At 46.2% G+C, this 25,064-nt stretch overlaps 1 protein-coding gene across 6 annotated transcripts in view; it reads right to left on the bottom strand.

Annotated features, from left to right (window-relative positions):
* Positions 1-25,064, bottom strand: part of LOC149335886 (uncharacterized) — a 279,896-nt gene that overhangs the window by 108,639 nt on the left and 146,193 nt on the right. For all 6 annotated transcript variants that reach the window (XM_089552426.1, XM_089552429.1, XM_089552430.1 and 3 more), the window contains exon 3: positions 14,038-14,176. The gene's annotated coding sequence lies outside the window, so the exon portion shown is untranslated. The remainder of the gene's footprint in view (positions 1-14,037; positions 14,177-25,064) is intronic.

Raw genomic sequence — 25,064 nt, 5'->3', positions numbered from 1 at the left:
TGCTGTAAGGACGACACTGCCAAAACTATTATTTAGGTAAGAAAGCTGTTAACTGTTGACCGAAGACATACGAGTGCTGTTACCGAAGTCAGGTGGGTGAGTAAACAATGCGGTGCATACGAAATGGAACTGATATTGGCTAATTGAAACGGCCGTGCGACATAATAAATGCAAAGCAAGGATCTTATAGTTTTAACCGTCTCTTGCACTAATACCCTAGCTTCTCCCCTCATCTCTAGACTGACCAGTCCGAACGTCACTGGATACGCGTTACCGGATACTGGATACTGCATTACCGCGCATAAGACATTCTCTACAGCGCTCCATCTACTCTCGCAAGGTCCCTATGGCGCAAGCTGGGATGTGTGGGATGACCCTCAAATAGTATGTTTCAGATAACACACACTTTCCTCGAAAAAAATGCCACTCGTAACCGGACTAGACCAGGCTAACGTTATTCAAGGCCATCCACCTAGGGAAGGCAAGAATTTTTGTTTACGATATGGGACAGCGACGTCAGCGTTGCATACATTAATTCAAAATGGCTTTAACCGCGCTGCCGAAATGCAGAATGAAAAGTGCAACGAATGCGAAATGAGCGATAGAGGGCAGCAGAGGTAGCTGAGCGATGGATAGATTGAAGGGAGACCTGAACCCTAGAGGCAAAGATGCAGTGGCGGAAAGGGAGAAGTTGCGGGGCGAGAGAGGAGTGAGGGATAGTAGGGAGAAGAGGTAGGGGAAGACAACGAAGGAGGAGGTGAAGGTGGAAAGGAGAAAAAGGTTGCGGAAGCGACGCTGGCGACGGCGATAGCCCGGGACGTTGATGAGCGCGCGCTGAGATGGGATTATAATTACGGGGCCTCGAGCGTTGGGAAGGTGGAAGAAAGGGGGTGAGTTGTGCTTTGAGAAGGAGCGGTTGTGGAGAGGGCGAAGTGATGTAGGAGGAGGAAGAGGAAAGTGCGTTTTGGAGGCGGCGCCGCCGGCCTGTATGGGTGGAAGAGCTAGCTGAGCGCCGGTGTTGCTGCCTTCGCTCTGTCCTGGCCGCTGCTCCTGCTATGCTGCCTGCTCGGTTCTATGCGACGACGGGCTGGATTACGGCTCCCCTTCTCTACCCCCCCCCCCCCCCCCCCCCCTTCTTACCTCTGCCTCCACCGCCGCCGGCTGTTTGCCGACCTGTTTGTTTTTCTTGACGGAAAAAGCTCGGCGCTCTTTTACTCAGCGCTCTCCTCTCCTCATTTTTCTTTTATTTTCGGGGGTCGTTCATAGGGCACCGATGCTGCTGCTGCTGCTGTTTCTGGTCTGAGAGATTGCGTGGAACAACAACAAAAAAATTGAAGGGAAAAACCAACAGAAGAGGGGCCTGCGAGAGGACGGAATCAAAGAAGGGGTGAAGGGAAGGTAAAGAGGGACCTGCGCAAATGAAGCCGCGATCTCTCGCTTCTCAATTCCTGTCGCCAAAGCGAGCCCGTGCCGCGTGCCCCGCAGTTGCCGGCGGATCGCTTCGGGATTGGTAGAGAATTTAAAACCTCACTGAATCGGGACGAAGGTGGGCGTAAAGGGAAGCGGATGGGGGCTTGGGTGCTTAAAATAAGCGTTCGGGTGTTGTTTTTGTTTTTAATTTGTTTTCGGCGTTTGCGGGACGCTGATAGAGTTTTGCGAAGTGAGACAGCATGAAGAGAAAACAAGGCCGAGATTCTCGCTGTTGCTTTAGAGGCAGGTTATTCTGGCTAATGCTGCTGGTGTCCTTTTTTGTTTTTGTGAAAGCGTCGTAACTGCGCAGAAATAAACGTACTTAACAGCGGCATTAAAATTAATCAATTCCTGTTTCTTCACGCAATGCGGTCGGCACAACTTTTTTTCTCGAAGAACAAAGGAAAGCCTTATTTTTTTTTCATGTTGGATAAGTTTTAATGTTGCAGTTGGTATAAAAAGGAGTGGCGCCGTCTCCTCAAACTTTGTTGTAATAGCGGGACAAACTTTCAGTCAATCATTATTGTACGCTTACTGAGGCGGAACGGCTCGCTTAGGGAAAAGAGCAGGGAAAAAAAATGCAAAAAACAAAGAACCAATCTTAGTTTACGGGTTGCTCAGTGGCTTAATGTACATCACGCAATTAACTACCTGTTCAACAGTTTCGGGCTAGTTATAAACAGGCGAAGACTCAGCGCGTAAAACAGTCGAGCACAGCTGAAAAGTTCGTTCATGGTACTGTTTTCGAGATTTCCAAGATTTCAATATTTAAATAATGCGCTCACTCTTGGCTCACTTCATGACCTTTGGGCATACCCATAAATTCTGTACAAAAGCATTTTTTTAGCGGAAATAATTTATGAACGAAATTTTTTTCATATAATCGAATAATTCACTATAACATTCATTATATCAGCAGATCACTCAACGGCAGCCTTTTATTTTTTTTTATAAACGTTTTTGCTATCGTCAAAAGCGTTCCCCCCTGGTCTTCTTTGGCAGCCTTAACTGTTCGTTTCGATTGATGGAAAAACTTTAAAAAGAAGAGTTTGCTACGTATCAGAAGAATGGAACATTACCTTTATTATTTCTATAAGAGTATCTTATAATTTTCCAGTTTTCAAAATGTTTGCCCGGGAATGTTGTACATGAACATAAAAGAACAGCGCTAGGAACAAGACGTAAGACGAAGGGAAAGACAGACACAGGTGCTGCGTCCTTTGTCTTGTTCCTAGCGGTGTTCTTCTAGGTCTGCTGTACCAACTAGCCCGACATCTTGCTCTTGAGGGAAAGGAGGAATGCGTCCTTAACGCGGGAAAATGGACTTGCTTCCGTAACGACGTTCGACTGTGTGTTTAGGTGTCACAACAAACGAACTATGTGCTTAAGGTAAAAAAAATATATATAATTTAGAGGAACACCTAGTCACCTGATCTGTTGGAAATGCGATAGCGTTAGAAGCTGTTGATGTCTTTACCGGAAGTGACGTCATTTCTGGCCTGGTGATGTCACTTTTCTCCAGCCAATGGGCGAATTTTCTGACCATCGACGCATCTAGGTTCGATAGAAGCTCTATTGCTGTATCATTAAAAGCAATGACACTTTAATACTTTTTTCAGCAGGTGAAAGCACGTTATAATGTTGAGATCAGAACGCATTTTCATTAGTCCTTTAACTAGTTGCTTCCTGGCGACATTCCATAGAGGCATTCGAGAAAGCTGGTTCGTTGGTTGGTTTATGGGGTTTAACGTCCCAAAGCGACTCAGGCTATGAGAGACGCCGTAGTGGAGGGCTCCGGAAATTTCGACCACCTGGGGTTCTTTAACGTGCACTGACATCGCACAGTACACGGGCCTCTAGAATTTCTTCTCCAAAGAAATTCAAGCGTCCGACACCTCACTACTAAAAGCTAGGTGAGGGAAACGAAGCTCGTCTTCTTTTTTCTCTTAACAAAGATTGTTAGACAGGTCAAGTTTATTTATGTTTGAAGGGCGTTCAGGTGCATGCGCTGCTTTTGTACCTGTTCACGCTGAACATTCCCACGTGATCGATAGCCGCTTTCCCTTAAGCCCCAACTCCAACGACACTTCCTGGGCGTACGCGCTCAGCGTCGGCGCTCTTGGCGCCGCGCAACGACAGGCGCTGGCAGCAGTACGCATCTCCATGGTACTAGGCGCTGGCTAGCGCTGCCGCACGCTGCTCGCGCTTGTGCTCACGCTGCTGTGTGGTTGCCAGACCTTACAGGCAGATGCTGGCCAAAACAGTCTGACTGCCACAAGCGTTTTCGAGCACATTTCACTCAATCAGCACTCGTCACAAGCAAGATATCGGCTTACCTGTGCTTGGCAGGCTTGGCAGAATCTCCGCTGCCACTTCAAGCCACAATGCTGCCTTTATTAGCTTATTTTTATGGCTTTTATGGCTCGCCTGCCAGAGCGACGGCCGCCTTTCTACTGCGGCGATCAGGCTTTCATTTATTATTTTAATTTGCGACATGGCGCGAACAGCCTCGGCACCAAGCAAAAATGTAGACAGCAATTGAAAAGCGCGCGAAAAGCCGCACCGGATGTCCCGAGAACCGCGTCCTTCCATTGGTGTATGAGAGACGTGACGGTGAGCAGCTTCCGGCGCTCGCGCTAGCGCTGGCGCTAGCGCTGGCGCAGATATCTAGCAGTGACAGATATCGGCGCCTCGCCGAGGTTCGCTGGCGTCTCCTGCAGTGCGCATGCGCAGACCGGTTCTAGCGTACGCCAAGAGCGCCGACGCTGAGCGCGTACGCCCAGGAAGGGCCCTTGGAGTTGGGGCTTTAGTCTTTACTAACATGTCGTTCTCCTCTCTTCTTTCTCGGAAGAGAAGAAAAGAACGAGCCAAGAAAGAAGAAGCAAGAAGCCGTGTGAGCAGCCAAGGATAGAAAGAGCGCGCATAAAAATTCCCGCGGGTGGCAACCGAGGGAGGAAGCAACGCGCGACTGCTAACGACTCATTCGGAAATCCCTGCACGCGCTTAGCAGCTGCCGCCGGTTCTGGTTGGTGCATGCTCGATCCGCATGGCTGCCGCCGCGCGCTCTCGGGATGCAAATCAGCCTTTAGCGCGCGAGCCGACGAGCCCGGCATGCTTTGCCAATCTCCCCTTTCCACCTACGACCTTCTTCCCCTCTCTCCAACCCCCGCTTTGGTTCTTATGCTTCGCGACATCCCCGTCAGCCACCAGCCACCCACATGCACACAGACTAGTCTTTGCTGTATGCCATCTCTTAGTGCCCTCTCTCGGGACTCTCCTGCTCTTTTGTTTGTTCTGCGTTCCACGGTTTTAGGTCCGTTTATACGGTGTCTTTCGTTAGTTCCTGTCTTCTGTTTTGTATAGTGCAAGAAGATGCGTCGTTTTTTATTTTTGTTTTGTTGCCTGTCCAGTATACGCGCCTTCTTAATTTTCCTCGGGTCACGGAATGGAAATTGCTTAGCATGTACTACGAGTGGCAACTATCGTCCGTGTCTTTTTAGTTTGCCTAGTTCTGAAAATTAAACTTTTTTTTTTCAGAGACGAGGTTGTGACACTGAATCGTTAAAGAGAAAAAGCGAGAGATTGAAGGCAACCATGGTGAACAGTTACCGCTCGAGATTTCCTGACTATGATTTCACTATTAATTCCTCATAACCTATCCACATTGAATATCGGCGAATTTGATTTTTGTTGGAATTCTCGCTTCTGTGTGGACGTTGAAGGCGGACGTTTCATTGATGAAATAGCATCATTGTTGACGCAGCGACGCAATGAATGTTGTTAGTGCTGTCCGCAAGAGAAAATAGTACGTTTTGCTATTAAGAATTGGTTAAGAAGCGCGTCATTTTTGCAGCAACGTTAACGCTTGTGTAGCGCGTGCTGTTAATAGATGCTTAGTGGCATTACTGCTAAGGTAAGCGAGGTTCGCTCAGGTATACCGAGAGTAACGGGTGCTACCTAGTATCTATTCTTTTTCGCTGATCGGCACCTGTGGGAACCCAGTAATGCTGTGCTGGCTATTACATGCATGAAGAGCCTTCAACATTTAAAGAGTGATGGTATATTGCATTCACATGATATTGGTATAACATTTATGTGCGCAAATCCTTACTTTGAGGATGACTAAGGTTAGAGCATATAACGATTGTTGGACTGCTTACCACTATAAGTTTCAACACATGTGCTGCGCCGTACCTGTACGTTAAGCCCTCGAAAGGCATGCTAAACCTCACATCATGATCTGATACTAAAACACAAGAACTGCAGAAACGACAGCGCAGTTCAGATTTCGCGCCCAACAGGCAAACGTAGAGCAGCAACTATTGTCTCACAGAGTTTCCTTCAGGCCAGAACTTGACTATTCGCGTAGAAAATCGGTACATTTGCACCCCGTTCATATTTTAAACGCACTTTTAAAAGAGTTCATATTCCGTCGGCAATAGCCCTTGTGCTCGAGTTCGCACTTCACGAGGGGGGAAAATAAAACGTCTCAAAAGGCCTTTGCGGAGCTTAACATATGCTTAGTCAAAGAAAAAGGCTAGGGAGGGGAGCAGCTTCGTCGAGGTCATAGCGCCAAACACACATTTCAAAGGAGAACTCAGTGAAACCACGGTGTGACAGAAGTGAAAAAAAGGGGAAAATTGCAAACTGAAAGGAAAAAGGAGAATTCAGGAATAGGGGAAACGGGAGGCAGGGAGTCCTATAACTTTCGTCGAGTGAAAAGCGACACTTTGGGGGAAACCGAAGCCGGAGCAGTGATACGAGCCGCGCGCGGGCCGCTGTAGGGAGACCGATCGGCATTGACATCACGTCGCTCGGCGCGCCACCGCACCCTGGAAAAAAGGGGGAAAGCGGGAGACCGGGCTATACCGCCGCCGCACACGGCGGTTAAGCCTCGTGTGCCGGCGCCTTGGGGATCTTTAAGGGATGTGGGGAAGAAACAGAGGGAGAAAAAAGTCGGCGGTTCTCCAGCTGCCGCGCGGGACCGTTTTTCTTCGCCCTGTTCCTCGGACTCTCAATATTCAAATGTCCAAAGTTTCAGCTGGTGCGCGCACGCGCTTGTACTACTACAACAAGCTGCCCTACTGTCCTGGTATATATCCGTTTGCTCCGCAGCCGTACGTGCCTTTCGCACGCCGCCGTCTCGAACATGGGGCGTTAGGCTTAGCATGAGCAACGATTTGCAGCTCGCTTATCGCTCTCCTTCGTTCTTTTCTTCTGCATTCTTAAAGCGTGTGCTCGCTGTGAGGAGTTTCTTCTTTTCTTCAGCTTCAGCGTCACGTTTTCGGGAGAGCGCAGTCTTGCTTGTTGCGTCTTCTAAAAGCCGTCGATTAAGATGCGACTTTAACTTCTTGAAGCTATTCGTGAGACACAGAAAGCAGGCGCGGATATTACTTCTGTCTCTGTGAGTGCGTGTGCAGGTGTGCTGCTTTTCGAATAACCTCGTTTTGTTTCTTTAGAATGATGGCTGTAGGAGATAATTTCTGCGGTGCGAATGGTCACGTCATCTACATCGGTACTATCAACGTAATGCGCTGCGAACGAAATCTGCATTCCATTGCTTACGATAAAGTATCAAGTGCTGGCCGTGGGCTGGCCACGTGCATAATAAATAGTAGGCACGTGACAGACATGTGTTACCACGTGGGTGTCAGCCATAGAAGGCCTAAGTCGGGTGTGTGGGAACCCTCAGAGTGTGTATAGATTCGGATCGTTTCATGTCTGCATAATTACACGCTATAAGAATTGGGGGCACATCAAGAGGAGACTGGCCTCTGCACAGGTACATAGGCGCTGACGGAAGGGGGGGGGGTGCAAACAAAAATGGCCAGAGATAAAATACAGCCAACTACGGGAGACCGGCCATGGTGAAGTTAAGTGTAATGCTTTTTATGCATTGCTAAAAGAAATGTGGCAGCCATCCAAAGGAAGTTCCATGAACGATTCGAACTAAGAATCGCAGCTTGATCAAGACAGAGCTTAAGGTTTCTTTTATTAGATACCTGCTCTTCACCGGCAATAAGCCCGTGCCTTCATGGCAGAGCTTGGCAGAAACAAATCGGCAAAAGGTGGCACTTGAAATGAGTACGCAGAATGAGAGGGCCAAAAAGCTGCCTTGGCACACTGACCGACATAATTTGTCTTAAAGGGTCTGAGGGCTAACTGAAGTTGCCTATATCGATTGATTACTTTGTTTAAATGAGAAAGGGGCTGCTTTTGTTCAAGTATGAGATACCAAAATATCTCCAGGGACAGTAACCGCCTATGAGAGGTTTTGCAACGACAGGTTCGCCGATATATATTGATGAGTCTTCGTGCGTATACGTCGTTCTGGGCAGATGCCGGCGGAACGTACATTGGGGTCTTGCCTTCGCTCTTTTGCTTTAGGTTTAGGTTGCACTTAGTGTAAGAGCTTGCTGGGCTCGGCGCACCAGTTTACTATCTTGTGTCCGCTGCAAAAGTTCTGCGTCAGCAGAGTGTGGTATCTCAACGGCGTCTGAGACGTTGAACGTCATTCACTGTGGTTTAGTATTACTCAGGCGGTTTATATTTCCTCGCCCGACATGACGACACAGCGAACGATCTGCCAGAAACCAACCGCACGCACTGAAAAGAACGACCAAGAGACAAGTGCTAGCAGGCGCCGAGATCCGCCCAGTGGGCCCTGCCTTCCCCCTTTGTCCCTAGCATCTTGCTTCCCGTCCTCATCACGCTTTTTACCTTTCCCTTCCTTCCCTCTGCGGACGGCGGACGACGCCATCTTGGCAAGCCACGCATTAACAGCTCCCGCTGTAAAACAAAAGGCCGCTTTTTCAAGTAAATTCCAGTGGCATCAAGTACATTTTGTTTACACACCTTTGAGGCTATTTCAGACCGCTAGTGAGTAGTCAGCGGTGGTCACGGAGTGGAAAGCGCAAACAACTAAATAAATGACCTAAAGAGGTTGAATCGCCTGACGGAAAATTTTACTTGAACTTCAGCTCGAAGTTCCTCATCAATAAATACGTAATTTGTCGGCAAACAAGTGACGAATGTGTCAAATATACTGAATTTCGCTAAGAAAAAAAATCTGGAAAGAGTTCTACTTTTTAAGTGATATTATGGCTGTCAATGTCTATTTAAAGCACACACCGTGTTCAGACGTGTATTGCTGACCTTTCTAATTGTGCTCAACTTGAACGACAGCTTTGCTGATTTTATTTTTCTGAAATGCGAGAACGCGGAGGGCAACCGCCACGGCCTCCGCTCTTAGTGCATCGCTAAGACATGCGAATCGTCGTGAGACTTCGCCATCATCATAATTAACATCCTCTGAATGACCTCAACTGCAGGGCAGAGGACTCGCAGATAGTCTTTAGTTATCCCTTTCTTGCTTCGTCCGCTGCCATCGTATACCAGAAAACTTCTTAGTCATGCATTTAAAATAACGCAATAATTTCGACACACAGCACTACTTAAAACACATCCAGGAATAACACTTATTATCTAGATCTGTATGCAATATGGCGCTCGAACAGCCGTTGTCCTTTCCAAGTAAAAAATCGCCATCGGAGGAAAGCTTGTATGTCGCATGCAACAGCGCGGGCATAGCACAAGAGAGCGATAGAGAACAAGGAAAGAGGGGGTGGGAGCGATAACCAGATGAGCGCGAGAAATGCGACCAGACGCACTGGGGCACGACTCACGGGCGACAAACAGACAGTGAAAGCAAACAGAGAACGAAATTACACGACGGGGCGCATTGCACTCTTCAAAGTAGTTTATGAGAGGGTTAAAAACCTAGGGCAATAACTTTCACGACAGTGAAGCGGCGCCGACGGCCAGGGCATGCTCGGAATTATAGACCAGCGAGACAAAATTTTTCTATGAACGAAGAAAAAAAAACTTAGACGCCAAATAGCAAGACGAAGCTCGTAACTATACTGGAGATGGCGCGAGGAACGGCAAGGAGAAGCAAAAGAAGAAAGGAATAAAAAAGAAAGCGCTTCTCAAACCAAGAAATTAGAGTCGCCAATTTCAGCGCGCCGATTGCCACCGCGTGTACGAAAAAATGGGCGCCGGCGTAGGCCAGCGCGGCAGACGCAGCGCGCCAATAATTACGTAAGGGCCACAGTCGGTCGCGAGGAGGGCAGCGGCGAGGCCAAAAGTGCGCAAAATGATACGACACGGTGAGGAGAGAAAGAGCAAGAGAAAAAGGCGGGAAAATATTTGCGCGGAAAAAAAAAGGAGAGAAAAAAAGCGCGCGCTGGCTCTCTCGCTCGCCCGCACGAAAGGAAAGAAGAAGCGCGCGCGAAAGAAAGGCGAAAGAAAGCGCGGGAATGCAAGAGCATGGGCACATATAAGCGTGGCGGCTCCGGGCTGCGGCGGTCGTTTCTCCGCTCTTCTTTCTCTTCCTCCCTTTCTCCCTGCCTATTTTTATCGCTTCTTCTTTCCTTCTTTCATTCATTTGAAAGGAGAGCTCGCTAGGTTGTGTAGGAGGACCGGTGGGAGGTGGGGAGCTGGCGGATGGTGAGGTAGGTGAAGGGAAGAGGAGGTGGGGAGTGAGGGTCGAAGCGTGGGAGAGGCGGGTTCAAACCCAGGTTTCACGGCGGCTGCTGTCACTCCGGAGCCGCAGGCAATAACACGTCCGGAGCGCCGGGGGGCCGTGGCCAATTTCGCGCTAGAGCTTTCGAACTAAACCTTTGGGCAAGATAGAGCTTGCCTGCCTGCCTGCCTGGCTGTGTGCCGTCGCCCTGAGCTGCTGGTGCGAGTGCCGGAGAGATTAAAGGCAAAAATAAAAGTGATACGAACAAGAGCTACAGAAAGCTGGCTGGCAGCGAGAGCGCCAATACCGAAGGGAAATAAGAAAGCAATAAGCATCCCTGAAAAGTGAACGAATGCAAACAGAAAGAAAAAGCAGCAAAAATTGGACACCACTCAGGCAAACGAAGTAAAAATACAAAGAGAAGTGATTGAACAAAACGAAGGTTCAATTCAGAAGGCAGGCAACTATGTTTGGCACGAACGCAGCCAGAAACATTCGAATTAGTTGCGAATCGAACGAACGAATGGAGAGATGGAAGAACTGAGAGATAGGCATAGGGGGAGAACAAGGGAGGATGATGTGTGAGCTGCCGAAGTGTGCTTGACGGCTGTGGGTGAAATCAAGTTGGGTTTTGCGGGAGTTGTATGGTGTACGAGAAAATTCCGTGGTTCTTTTTGTAGCTCTAGAATTGTTAGGCTGCGATAGCAGTATAAGTTTAATCGCGCTTGGAGAAGTATGAGTCCATGCTAGAAGATAAGATTAAGGACACTTCAAGTGGTCACTATATGGCTCAGAGGAAGGCTGCACGGCTGGTCCCGGAAAATGTATTTTCGATTAAATGAAGGCTAAGGCGACCTTGTTTGAAAGTGATAAGGTCGAGCCTAGAGTTTCTCTTGAAATTTCCAGGAATTGTATGTAAACTTGATTCACGGCGAGCCTGACACTTACGAACTGGTATCATGGCTACCTTACTGTAAACTCACGAAAGGTGCGAGTCCATTGAAGACGCAGGGTTAACAGGCCATGGAATTCGTTGAGATGACTTGGTAAGTAGGGTTATTAAGGAACCCAACAGTAACCGAAACCAAGGAAAGAATAGGGAGGTGTTTCTGTTTTTTAAAATTTGTGGTGCTGATACATGGGAAATCAGTAGTGCATTCACTTCATCGGTGAAAGTTACTTGGTTTGAAAGTAGAATAAAAAACAACCACATTCCACCAATGGGATCCAAACCCAGGTGTCAGTACATTAGAGATGTCGGTTATGCACAAAAGCTTTACGCTGGAGAAAACTTCTCCAATAACAGTTTTTTTAAGGTAATACAATAAGAGAGTTAAAAAAAAAACTGATTCTACCCAAAATATTGAGATGCCGGAGGGGCGTGTGCAAAATGTAGCATCCACTTCAGCATAGCTGTTGGGAAAATATATGAACGATTACCAGTAGCTACGGATCTTTTGCGCGAAGTGCATGCTCACTTAAGAGCTTAATGTTCTTCTGGGACAATCTCTGCCTGTCACTCATCGAGCGGCGTCGTAAGTGCTTCTCACTATTTGAATCTTCAGGTTTCTATATAAGTAGATGACGCCAACCGCTGTCCTACATAAGTGGCCGCCCACGAAAATGCTACCCGAGCCGACTGGACATGCGGCTCGGACCGGTCAGCGAACCGGTTCGAGGCGAATCTGTGCGTGGGCGGCGTGCGTGTCCCTAGTTGCCCCCTTCCTCCACCAGATGCCGCTGCCTTTCCCATCTGGCTCAGTTTTCTTTACAGAACCTGTTTTACGCTCCTCCAGCTGCTTGCTCTCCTGGCTGATAGAATCGTTTGCTCAGTAGGAAAAATAAATGGTAGTTCGGTGCTTTTTTGTTTTAAATCTTGAGCAACAGCTTCGAACAACGTTTTCCCTAATTTTTTTTTTCGTCTCTAAAACATGTTTCATCATTTTCCTCAGCTTGAGTCATTTCTAAATTGCATATTTCAGCCGGCTATAAGTTACTGCTGCGGTATCCTCTATTCTTTTATTGTTCCGTTTTATTTTTCGAGCCTTTTGAGGCGAATTACACGTGGGCATTACTCCGGGAGCTCATCTATTGTTGTCATAAGCACTACAATAAAACGTGTAGAAAATTAATACGTTGTTCTTGAACAGGAGGTAATTTTTTACCCGGCAAAGAGCCTAGGCTATCTGTCCGTTTTCCGGTTGTGATGATTTCCTTTGAGAGGCATATTGCAGCTCTAGGTCACTGTACCACGGCGCTAGAGTTCACTATACCTTGCTAGAGAACAATATCGCTAAGGTTTCCGGACTGCTACTTTTGTTTACTTTTTGTTGACGGCAGTGTTAAGCTTGGGAATTTATTCGTGAAACCATGCCGTTACAAAAACTTATTTTGTCTATAGACTGTCCATACACTTTTGTTATAGTCTAAGACCGTCTATAGACAAATACTAGAGAATAGTGCATAGGCAATACATATTGTATAGGAAGTGTATAGAATCAATATATTCATGGCCATACACTTTTAGTAGATATTTGTCTATAAACAGTCTATAAACTGTGACTAGACAAAAGAAATATCTGTAGGAAGGCAGTGCAGTCTATGAGCTCAGAAGCACAGAATGAGTTCAGAAGCACACTGCCACTACTTGGTGACATACTTTAGCACATTCTAAACGCAAATACACCTATATGGGAGTAAAAAAGGGAGTAGACTTTCCTCTAACGATTCCCTGTAACAAAAGAGAGTGTGCTGTACGATAGCTTAATCCTTTTTACTCCATTCAGCTTAGATTGCACCAGTACTATTGTCTATATTTTTTTTCTGGGCTTCTTACAAAATGTGCATCTTCGAGACACAGAGAGATTCCTCTATCCCCGGGGTGTTGATTTCATATGTCATGGTATTTTAATTTCATTCTTTCAAACTATTATTTGAGTGTTTGAAAAAATTGTGTGTAAATGTAAAAAAAAGCTAGCCATTGATGTTTTTCGTTGGAAAATTGAAGAATTGGGTTGGAAGAACTGAAGAAACTGAAGAATTGGGAATACGCTGTCACGGCTGAAAAATATTTTTGGATCGAAATCACGAATGAGCCCGAAAGGCTTAGAATAATTTATTACGAAAATATAAACTCAAGAGTTTATTCACTCAAGAGCTTGTGATTCGTTCATCGAGCGCAGGACTACTCTCTCAAATCATTAATAGAAACATCGAAAAAGTGAAAAGAAAAAACGAATTTATTTATTAAGCTCCTCTAGACACGGGGTACACACAGCACTGTGTCACATAATCTTGCGCCTGAAGGTGACGTATGGATTGTGGCGGTTGGAGCAGCTATGGACGGCTTGAGTTTAAAGAACTCAGTAGTGCACAAAAATATGTCTAGTCACTTTCCCTTTATCGTAAAATAGCAGATGCAACACTTAAGCACTCAAAGGTCTCCCACAATAGCCTTCGCTGTTAAAAAAAAAAATTCAAGTCCCTAGCCAGCGAACTCTGATGACACTTGAATGATGATAATAACTAGGTTTCAGTCGTATTTCTTTAACGGTGGCTAACATCGCAATAAGCAACAACAAAACTACTGGAGAACTGCTCCAAACGTCTCCATGCTTGATGTTCATCGAAAGGAACATGTATAAGTACCACGCCGAAAGCCTGGCATTCATAGAAGCGAAAAACACAAGCAGTATCCTTCGCGTAGGTTGAATGCAGGAACTGTGGCTTCAGGGTTCTGTTACCGATACTATTTCGAAACACATTAAATATGTAATACTTTGCTACTAACTGTTTCAACTGACTTGGCCCTAATCACTGTCTCAATTGTTTTAGGGTCTAAAAACGACGGTCATGTAGTTGTTAAGTAGTTGTAAAAAATAAAAACAGATTTCCACTGCCTTGAAGTGGTGAGCAAATGTCGTAAGCAAGGATTGCCAAATTATCGTCTGCTTTGCAGGTGTTTTCGTGCATACTGTGCACCTAGTGGATTGCGGAAAAGGGGGAAGAGAGAAAATAGACTGATGAAGGAAAGTTGTCCCAACCTGGGGATGGTTGTGGCGCCATCTGGCGTGCGTCGTCTCGCGATTAGCACGGTCCAGTAGAGCACGCTCTCTTGACGTCACCAACATCGATCGGAAAGCGGCGCCCCCTGGCTCAGAGGACCGCAGCAACTGGAGACACCTGCAATAGTGTAAAAATGAAAAAAGATAGTTTCATGGTCCAGTGCAGATGAAAAGTGTGGATGACAAAAATTCGTTTTTTTTTTGCCTGCAATTATTGACGCGCTTTAGGTGAGAACTCTGAATTTCATAACGCCATAAACGTAAGGACACATGCGTTATTTTCCTCACATCCGCAAAGACATTCATTCATAAAGGTAATATCTTCAGTACCTACTCGAAAGTACTGCTGCCTCATTCATTCATTCATTCATTCATTCATTCATTCATTCATTCATTCATTCATTCATTCATTCATTCATTCATTCATTCATTCATTTAATCAATGGTGAATATAAGATTAACACGTCCAAAATTACACCGTGTTCCTCTGATTATAACACAAGACCACGGCACGCGTTTACAGTAACGCCATTAATGCACGAGTTAACTCCTATCAGTATTCTCAGTTCCCCGGATCGATTACAGACTGCATTAATCTTGTTAACAATGAAGTAACAGAAACTTCATTAAAAATGTTTGAAACTAAACTTTAATTTCCTCATTTTTTTTTGGTCCCGTATGAGGTCTGTGTGCTGCATTTCTAATTTTGTGTTTTGGCATCCAGATTGATGATTTTTGCTCGTTTCCTTTCTTTGTAAACTTTTTGAATTTGTTTTGTTTCCAGGATTTGCTCACAAGTATATTGCGTGCGCACCCTGCTAAGGTCTGGTAGAAAGACTGCCGTAACAGTAAATAACACACATACTCTTGACTGTGTACTGTGGCATGCTACTTATATATATATTTCACTTCATATCGCTGCAACGTGAGCTTATCGAGAAATTTATAGCTTATATTTACACCATGGAACACGGGACTCATTAGGGCATACCTTTAGAATTGTTCGTTGTGATTCGATGCCACATGAACTCCTTACAATGTATGAAATTCGAACTTTAATTTGAAGAAGCAAACTATGGAGGTTGAGTCTTCTTGCGCCTGCTATGCCGGTTGTCGTTGGCTGGTTTCAATCCAAGAGAAATAAACAACTTCGAGTCTAGTGGCCGAATACTCGTACACGCAGATGCCAATTACTGTATTTGGGGCAACTGAGATTGTCTACGCCAGCAAAAACGGTTAGGGTATTAACATTCGCAGTGTTGGCAGTCTCCTACTACCATTACTAACGCTATTCGTAGATGAAAGCCTTAGTGTTGCGGCATATTATTTCATCAACGATGTTCTTTCTTCAGTGCTGTATACCTGGTGCAACAATTATTCCGCTTTCTTACGGAGTTGCTCTGGTGTTTCCGGACATGCATTGCGTAAATGTAGTGCATACTGCAACCGCGCAAAACGACGAGGGACGAAGAGAGGAAAGCACAGGACAAGACGCGGTCTTGTCCTGTGCTTTCCTCTCTTCGTCCCTCGTCGTTTTGCGCGGTTGCAATATGCACTCCATTGTCAACCACCAATTAGCCCGCCTTCACTTGTTACCTGCATTGTGTGGCCGTTAGTCAAGGTTTTACTGGAAACGTCAAATTTTGTGGAACTTGTTATCAGTTATTTTTGTCATACAGACTCAGCATTGTCACACAGCAACCTATGACGCAACCTCCTCTTATCTCACTTCTGTCTATATTAGACTCATTCGGTCTACGCGTCGTAGTGAAAGGCGCCATACTAATTTAAAGGATGACTGCAGGCGGTCACCTTCAGTATTCGCGAATGTTTTTGAAAATTCCCGTTGAGCGTGTCCAGTCTTCTCAACGTGTGTTCCGACTTAATTCGAAGTGTTTTTAGTGCGAAACACTACTCCAGACGTACCAACCCAGAGCAAGAATCTTGTCTTGTCTTGTGACCTTGAGGCGCCATCACAACCTGGCCACCAGATTGAGCAAACTGACCACCGTGGCAGGTGGCCGTTAAATTAATGATTGGTCGCCAGAGGTTGCTTGAGAAGAGCAACATGGGTCGCATAGTCCCTATGGGTGGTTGTGACAGCAACATCCACCTGACAGTGCAGTGGCGCATCTCTTAACCACTGCGCCAGGAGGGGTATGAGGACTCCCAGGGATCTATGAATGCAAATTGGAGAATTACCAATTATGCATATATGGGCATTAACCAACCGAAGCCCTTAAGGCGGAGCTTAAGTGTCGTCTGCCTTCGCACGTCTACTCGGTTTAACTACGTTAAACCTCTACAACTTTTTGCTGCGCACTCACGGACCATCTCGAATGAATAAAATAAATCATTTATTATTTGCTGGCGTCACGCAACGCGTCATGCATAAAGCCGGTCATGCTTCTAACAAGCACCTTCACATAAAGAGGGAAAAAAAGGATGCCTCTTTTAAGGTTCATGCCTTTGCTAGGGGTTTCTTACTTCCAAAGAGCACACACACACACAAAAAAAGCAGGGTAGGCCAATTACGCCAAGGCTGAGTCAGTCCGATTGAATCTCCAGACAAGGGCGAGGCGCACGTCGGCGCCGGTTAAGAACCGAAGCCTAGTCGCGCGCAATTACTAATGATCCTAAGCACCATCGCAGCAGCCAGCGTCAAGGCCTATCAAATAATCAGCATCCTCCGCCAGGGGCACTGGTCCGAGGGGGAGAGTCGAAGAAGACAGGCACGTTACTTCAGCTCTCTCCCCTCCAATTTTTCCCGCGCCATCCTTTAACCCCTTTGACTCCCTCGCAGAACTAGACACGTTTGAATGCTGAGAAGGGGTAGAGGAGGGATCTGGGAAAGACGACGTCTCAAGAAAAAAAAACTGAGTCCACGTGTTCGTTGCAGAGCATGCCAGCGTGCCAAATGCAAGCAAGCAAGCAAGCAAGCAGGCAAGAAGGAAGGGAGGCCCTTCCCTACGCTTTCCCGATGTGGATGAGTCGCTAGGAGCACGCCGCCTCCCTCCCTCGGCTCTTCTCCTTTCGCGCAGTGCTAGCCCGCCGAGGCGCCTCGTTAATTATTCGAAGCACTGAAAACGGTTCCAACTTCCCCTTCGCGTCATTCGCCTCCTCTTTCTTCCTTACCAACCCTTTCTTTCTTAAACCATCCCTGCCACGTCTCTCTTTCCATCTCCTCCTCTCCACACAGACTCTCCCACGCGCAACCACATTTTTCATTTCGTCTTACGCCGGTCGCCCCCTTAGCGCGGGCATATAGACGCGCGCCGTACGCATAGATATCCTTTCTCCCCACGACGACGACTCCCCTTTCCGTGTAGATAGGGCGACGCTTCCCGATTCCTCCCTGCTTTCCTTCCCCTATTCCTCTCTTCCCGTCGGTTTCTGGCCCAGATGCGCGCCTCCACATCGCCGCAGCGCTCCGCGTGGGCTCGCCAAAGCGGAAGCCAAGCGCTCGACGTGCAAGCATCCCAGGGTTCGGTCGGGTAGGCTCGACTATTGTTCGTCTCCAACTCTCCCTTCCTTCCCATCTTCCTTTCCCTCAATTTACTCCTCGTCGCTTTCCCTCCTCCCTTTCGTACACCATCCAGTCACCCTTCTCTTCCGATCTCTAGGCATTCCTCGCTTCCCTCTCTCCTATCCATCCCTGCCCCTCCGTTTTCTACGCCGCCACGCGCGTGGCAGTTTTCGGGAAGGGCGACAGCGAAGCTGGCGGCGGGCGCATCCGCTTCCCCACTCCTCCCTACCAGCAGTCTCCCCTTGTTCTCCTTCCCCGTCGTTCCCTTATTGCCTCGTTCACATCCCTCAGCTTCCCCTTGGTTTTGCGCCTGATTCGAGTCCTCTTCGTCGTCGTCGGCCTCGTCGCGTCTCGGTTCCCCTTTATTTTGTTCCCCGCCTCCCCCGCTCCCCGTCTTCCCCATTTCCAGGCCGCCTGCCGCTCGACGGCGGGCTGCGCGTTCTTCCCTCTCGGGGTCCGGCTTTAATTTTTCTCGCACGTCGTTCGCTCCTGGCCTCGTCGGCCGGGATCCTGGAGCTCGCTCACGGACGCGAGCACGCACGCACAGACGCACGCCGCCGCCTCTTCGTTCACTCGTTTCCCCTGATGCCATCGTCTCATCTCTTTCCTCCAGTGCTGCGATCTTCACCCCTTTTGCCATCGATCTGGCCGAAAGGGTTAAAAGCGGTTGGGCACGGGGAAAAGGACGAGGAGGGGGAATGGGTTGCGAGGGGCATGTCCGGAGAACGAGCATTGTTTTTGCCCTTTTTGGGCAGTTTTTTTCTTCCCTGATGAGGCTCAGAGGGAAAGAATAAAGTGTGCCCTCTTTTTTTTTGGTTGTAAAGAATAATTAATAGAACATCGCATTACACTGGAACCCAGTTCTTCACTCAGAAGAGTTAAAATACATAAATATGTACAATTAATTGCATAAAAAACTATGTGAACCTTGGATTTGGTGCTAATTTACAGGTTTTGCCTCGCCAAATGATAATCTTCAGGTTGCGTGTTATGCTATGGAGTGCTCAGTTTATTTGTTTCTTTTCCGTAATTAGCTTCGGTGGTGTTAGGCGAAAAGTTTTGTTTTCGGCTTAGGTTAAAATGAAAGTTTGAAAAGTTATTGTGGAAACATTGTGGGATATGTAGCTGCAGAGAGACGGGTTCACCATAAAGAAAGCCTGTCGAATGCTTTGCTTACGTCAGCGCAAACTTTCTTAAACATGCTTGAGGAAGGCATACACTGCCGTAGGAAATTCGAAGCTCTGATTTCAGTGCTGTGTTTTTGTCATAGAGGGTAAAGAAGATCTAGGATAGGTTCTGGGAGTTCAGCTTCGCTTGCCGTTGTTTTGTAATGACAAGTTTCGTTGCTAGAGGGTGCACTTACTGATGTTTGGAGTGCAGTAGTGGCGTTCAAAACCGCGAACGTTTTTCTCAAAACCAGCACCTTTAGCGCTTTGCGCTGGCCTTATAGCCCAGAGAGCTTTTTGCGCGCTTCTGCTGTTTTTGCCGAACCATGTTTATTTATCCAGCGGATTGTTTGAGATCATTCAGCCATAATTGTTTTATTTTGGAGTCAGGTGAAGACTACAGAAGGTAGGTTGCCTGTTCGGCTAGAGCGCGCTGATTTTGGAGCTCCACCGAGTGCGCCAATCTATGGAATGTTGGGTTACGTCAGGAAAAAAATCTTGACTAACTTACATAACCACGCTACTCGGACTTCGACATTTAGGGCACACCACTACTCTGCTAGCTTGAAAATATTGTTAATAAAGTTTATTTCCATCATTTATAATTTGATGAAGGGGGTAAAAAGGTAGAAATCGGTTTGAAAAAGAATACAAGAAGAACAAGTATAAAATGCTCCAGACAACCCATAAATTGCAACATGATCAAATAAAAGTGTCATCTAGAGATGAAAGCTGCTTCTTCCCAACAATAAAACTTGAGTAGAATTTAAAGAAAAATTATTATTGCATGGAAGCAGTTTCCTCCTTAATGGGCCCAATTCAATCCTGCCTTTGTTCCAGCGACTGTTAAGTCGAAACCGTTGTCTATAAAAGACAGATTTTTGATAACGCCGCTTAAAAATTCCGTTTTAATGCTCATAATATAATCTAACCACGTGAGTTAATTCATTTTACAAACAGAGAGAATGTATACCGGTGGTGCTATAATTTGCTTTTTTTTTGTTGTTCGCAGCTCATGCTCACTTCAGGGTCTTCTCTGACCTGTTATAGGAATTTTAAGATGAGCTGAAGAGTAGATGCAGGCTTGAAACACTTGAAGATGTATTTTTCATTGAAAATTTTTTATGTCGTGTCCACTGTGTTATGAGTTGCCTCCCTTTGGCATTTATTTATTTATTTATTTATTTAATCAAGTTACCCCTAAAGGCCCACCAGAAGGTACAATCATAAGTAATCGCGATACATTTTAACAAGTAAGTGTAACAAAACACGTTAATTAAAACATAAGGCATCACACAAAGAAAAAAATGAACACTAAAAAAAACAGCAAACTTTTACACATTTCCGTCACAGCGAAGAAGCTCTTGGAATTTTTTATTGTCAGTTTCTGTGGCGATGACTGATGGCAAACTATTCCATTCAGTGATAGTACGGGGAATGAATGAATTGGCATAAGACGATGAATGACAGTTTACGCGTTTAACATTGAAAGAATGATCACGGCGTGGAAAGAGAGCATCAGGTAGGGATGGGTGGTGATAAAGCTTATGGAAAAGAGTTAAGCGAGCAAGTTTACGGCGATATGACAAATTTCCAGTTCGGCACGTTTTTTTAATGCTGAAACACTTGTGAAGGGTGAGTAGTCTGAAAATATGAAACGAACAGCACGGTTTTGCAAGGATTAAATGTTAGCATCTAAGTTGAGAATAGATGTAGGCGAGGAAGGCTTGTGCTTCTGCAGTCCTGTAGGATTGGAAAAGCACAGGTTTTCCTCCTAAAAACGGAATAAGCTATCCCCTCCCTCTTTTTTAAAAGGGTGTGCTAGAGGACAACTTACTCCATATTTACTGATTTTTGTTTATAGTGCAAGCTCTTTAGCGCTCGTGGAAAGTTGTTTTCAAGGAACACAGGAGAACAGATGCTAGCGATAACTCACGAACAGTAAATGATTAGTCTTATCTCAACCAAGAAAGTAGCGGAAGAGATCCGTACAGCGTGCTAACGGGTATTTATTCTATTTATCATGCGCTAAAATACGTATGGACAGGAGGTGCGCCTTATTGAAGCGAAGAAACCTTTTGAGTGAGGGAACGGAATAAAAGCGTGGGAAGGAAAAAAAAAATGGCTGAGGCTTAGCTACGGTAGTCAGATGCGAAGCATATTGATGGCTAGGCTTGGTAATACATGGCTTTCTTGGTTGACGTTCATCCCGCTCTTTATCGGTCTCTGTGGCACGCTGAAGCTTTGGCTTCTCGTTCAAATCAGGCCTGCTTCTAGGCGGCATCCGAACACCTGGCCGCCTCGTAAGTGCCCGGAGAGCGAGGCAAGCTCAGCTTTATACCGCTGCTGTAGCGTCACGTGGTCAGCTGCAGCGCCTCTGATGTGGAGCCTCCACCGCCGCGGCCGACCGCGCGAGCCGGCAGCTCATCTCTCCTCTGCTGTGGCGTCATGTTGTCACGTGGTGTCACGTGGTCACGCTAAAGGTCAATGGTAGCTCCACCGCCGCGCTCGACGGGCTGTAGTGTAGCTCTAGTAATATGCTTCGCATAAAATAACGACAAGTGTAACACACTGCCTTCAAAGAGAACGAATTATATGCCAACATCTGCATTAGGATGAAAGGCGACAGTTAAAATGCATATTGAGTTTAAACAGCGATGGATGTTAGTGAAGCCACGATGTCGGAGGTGAATAATTCAGCAAAATTGCGCAAGAAAAAAGTGGTTAAACCAAATAAGTGCCCCAGGTTAAGATGTAGAGCAGCGTTTACAAGAGGTGGGGGTTAACTTTATTTAGATGCAGTTAAAATTGAGCAAAGCTAAAGTAGTCTTCGCCGGGTTTTAGCGCTTCGACGTGGGAACTTGACAATGACATCGTCAAAGTGTCGGTCAGGTTCAAGGCAAAAACTCCTTATGGTAGTCCGTGTGGCACACGACACGCCGTATACCACTAGAAACGCTGAAATGTTTTCGGTACCCAGATGTAGAACAAACTATGGTTTTGCTATGCTGAAATATATACTACCAAGATGTTTGAACTCTTCTCTTTATAACAATATAAACACAATGTCTTTTCGTGCACTTCGTGAAACTTTTATTGATTAGGTTGTATTAGTTCTGAAATACATATGTCGACCGTTATTCTTTCTTCCCTTGTGATTGTTTAATATATCTACCCCCTACCTGCATTATAGCACAATCTGTTTTGTTTGAGATGTGAATTGTTATTTGTATGCGCAAGAACTGCCGCTGCTGTCGTCGTCGACTTTTTCGGGTGACGAAGCCCGTCAAGCGGTTACTGCGAACCGCTTTTATTTCTTCACCCACGCTTTCTGTAAGGCAAAAAGCGAAATAAACATTCATTCATTCATTCATTCATTCATTCATTCATTCATTCATTCATTCATTCATTCATTCATTCATTCATTCATTCATTCATTCATTCATTCATTCATTCATTCATTCATTCAAGTAATTTGAAAAGTCCACAATCCATGGCAGTACTTCCTCAAAGAATTGTTAACTGCTGCCTTTTCTGCTTACCGCTAATCTCTACTCTTCGTCTCTATGCCTATGAAATTACTTTCGCATCGCATATTTGTGCTCTTAAGAGACCAAGATTGTTAACAAAACGAAGTGAAAAAATTCATGCGCAAAAATTTTAAGACGCCTTGAAGGATTTGAAAATAATGAAATGTGCACTTGCCAGTGACATTAAAAAAAAAGAGTTTAAGCCCTGCATACGCAAATTTTCTATTACTGTATCTTATCAATGTATGAAAGTGCTGTTGCGATTTTTAGCCAGTTGGATGCTGCAGAACGTTTTTATGCCAGTACTTAGCGGTGGCATCTCAAGCTGAAAAAACTATCGTTACAACTACAATGTAAATGAACAAATAAGCAAATAAAGGTTAAGGGCTCGTGGACGCAGATGTCAATATTGGTTTGAACATTTTGTTAATGAGTTATGTTCCAGGAGCCGGGATCGGTTGCACAGATGACAGGCATGTCGGCAATGTATGTGTTACTCAAGCGCAATGCAAAGTTGAGTGGCAAGACACCGAGTTCACTCTTGTCTCACTGTTAACACGGTCGTGATCCTCACAGTTCACGACAACGCAGCACAGAAAGCGTTAATATTTCTCAGCATCAAGCTGGACGTGCTTCAATGACTCTTAAATTTTTCGGAGGCCACAGCAAGTTGCCATAATGATATCGGCTTTCATTCCTCTTCGACGGAATAGGGATGGAGGGTTATTAAAGAGTATGCTGGGATTTAGGGAATCGGTCGCCTAGCCGTCGGTCCCCAACTTCCTCCCGTGCAAGCATCACGTCGCAATGTTTAGTAGTATACTACGGTCTGCGGTGCTGTTGGGGAGGAGGGGGAGGCGGTCGAAAACGAGGGAGTAACCGAGATGAAAGGGGAAAGAGGGGGAATGAAGGAAGGAAGCCAGGAAGAGAGTGAGGCAGGAAGGAAAGGTTGGGAAAGGAAGGGTGTGGGAGGCCGTTTCCGCCGTCGCCGGTCTCCGCCTCCCTCTTTTTCCCCTTTCGTTCGTTCGGCCTGCTGCTGGGGGAATACCATGGTGCTCCCTCTGGCGTTCATCAGCGGAAATGGCGCGCCCCCGCGCGGCTGCCCCGGGAGATAAAACGTGCCGACGAGCGGTGGCGGCGGGAAAAGGACGCGCTAGCGAGACCCTCTGTGCGTTGTAGCGTGTGTGTGGTTGCTGTATGTGCGTGTGTTTGTGTATGTGGTTTAACGAGTGCGATGTCGTGGCTGCTTCGGCGGCTGCTGCGCGGGCTTGCGACTTCTACGCCCTCTGGTAGACGCCACCAGCGCCGCTCTCCAAAATGCGAGCGGCGCGCTTTGTCTTCTTTGTTTTTTTTTTCTAATCCGAGTTGGTGGGGCCAGTCCTGCGTGAAGTAATGCCATACGGGCTGCGGGGCCGGCATAGTCAGCACACAAGTACACACAATGAGTATTGTGCGCATAAGCTACACGCCTACGTGCCATCATGCATAATCATGTACCACTTAATACCTTTGGGCTGTTCACATCATTCCAGCTTTTAAGCCATATGGCATCCCCAAAACACAGCATGAATCATAATCAACTTTTATTAAAACCACAAAGTGAACAAGAGGTGGGAGGTAAACCTAGCCAACGCTTCGACAAGAAGAAAGGCTCTATACACATCACTTGTTTTTATTGGATGTTTTAGAAAAATGTGCCCTCATAGAGTACTTTAAAGACCCGTGTTGACCATTCACCTCTATCTCGGAGGAGCATGGCCACAGCAGTCTTTAAAGGTATAAAATACGTTATCATCAGGAGCATACGTAACTATTTATTATCGGGCCGATTTTAAACGCGGGCATAGTAGTAGTAGTAGTAGTAGTAGTAGTAGTAGTAGTAGTAGTGGTAGTAGTGGTAGTAGTAGCGGTAGTAGTAGTAAGAAACTTCCACTTCAAAAAGACCAGGTTTAGGTAGTCTTCAGAGTCATGCTCCGGGGCCCCATAGGTAGCCTCTAGGCCTTCGGTGCTATCCAACATCCACTGTAGGTCACCGGCTATGACTCTACGCAGCCGCTTCTCCCAGGAGACGTAAGGTGGTAAGGTGATGTGGTGGGAGATTAAGTGTGGCTTGTAGTATGTTTGTGAGAACTTGGCATTGCTAGACCACTTAGGAAAGCTTGGAGCAATGACCGCATTTTTATTAGCGGTATCTAGTTTCCTGCTGATGACGTACTCACTGAGCGAGCTGATAAATGGAGAATGTATGATGCTAACCCTTTTTCTGCTGAAGACGAGCTTGGTTTGTCCGCGCAGTTTGTACTGCTCGCCCCGAAGACGACCTGGGCAGCTCGTTCACGTAAGTTCCGAGCCTGTACCAAAAACCAACTCGGTTGTCTCAGCCATTCTAATATACGGTAGTGTATAAAGTAGTATAGAAAAAAAAGTTAGGGGTGATCCATTGGACGTATGGGGAGGAAATGCGACGCATTGCTCTCACCCGGCAGGCAATTCCAGTACTGATTCTATTTCAATTATGAGTGCATTAGTAAGAGGTCCTCTAGTCCACTCTCTCTTATAGAAGAGAGTGGGCTAGAGTACTATTTTCTCTCTTTTTACTACTTTCTGTTTAGCGCGCATGAAAAAAAACTTTCCGAAGGAACACTTCAGTTCGGCAGTGAAGCCGCACTGCCATAAATGTTCTGCAGTGAAACCGAACGTTTTTTTTTGTCTTTTTAAAATAGTTTGTTTTAATGTTTTATGCTGAAGTAATGTTTAATTTTCTGCTGTTTACGTCTCTTCTGT

The sequence above is a fragment of the Amblyomma mixtum genome, chromosome 7, assembly GCF_055824585.1.
Source record: "Amblyomma mixtum isolate Tamu chromosome 7, ASM5582458v1, whole genome shotgun sequence".
Taxonomy (NCBI): Eukaryota; Metazoa; Arthropoda; class Arachnida; order Ixodida; family Ixodidae; genus Amblyomma; species Amblyomma mixtum.
This window is presented reverse-complemented; position numbering and strand designations above follow the sequence as displayed.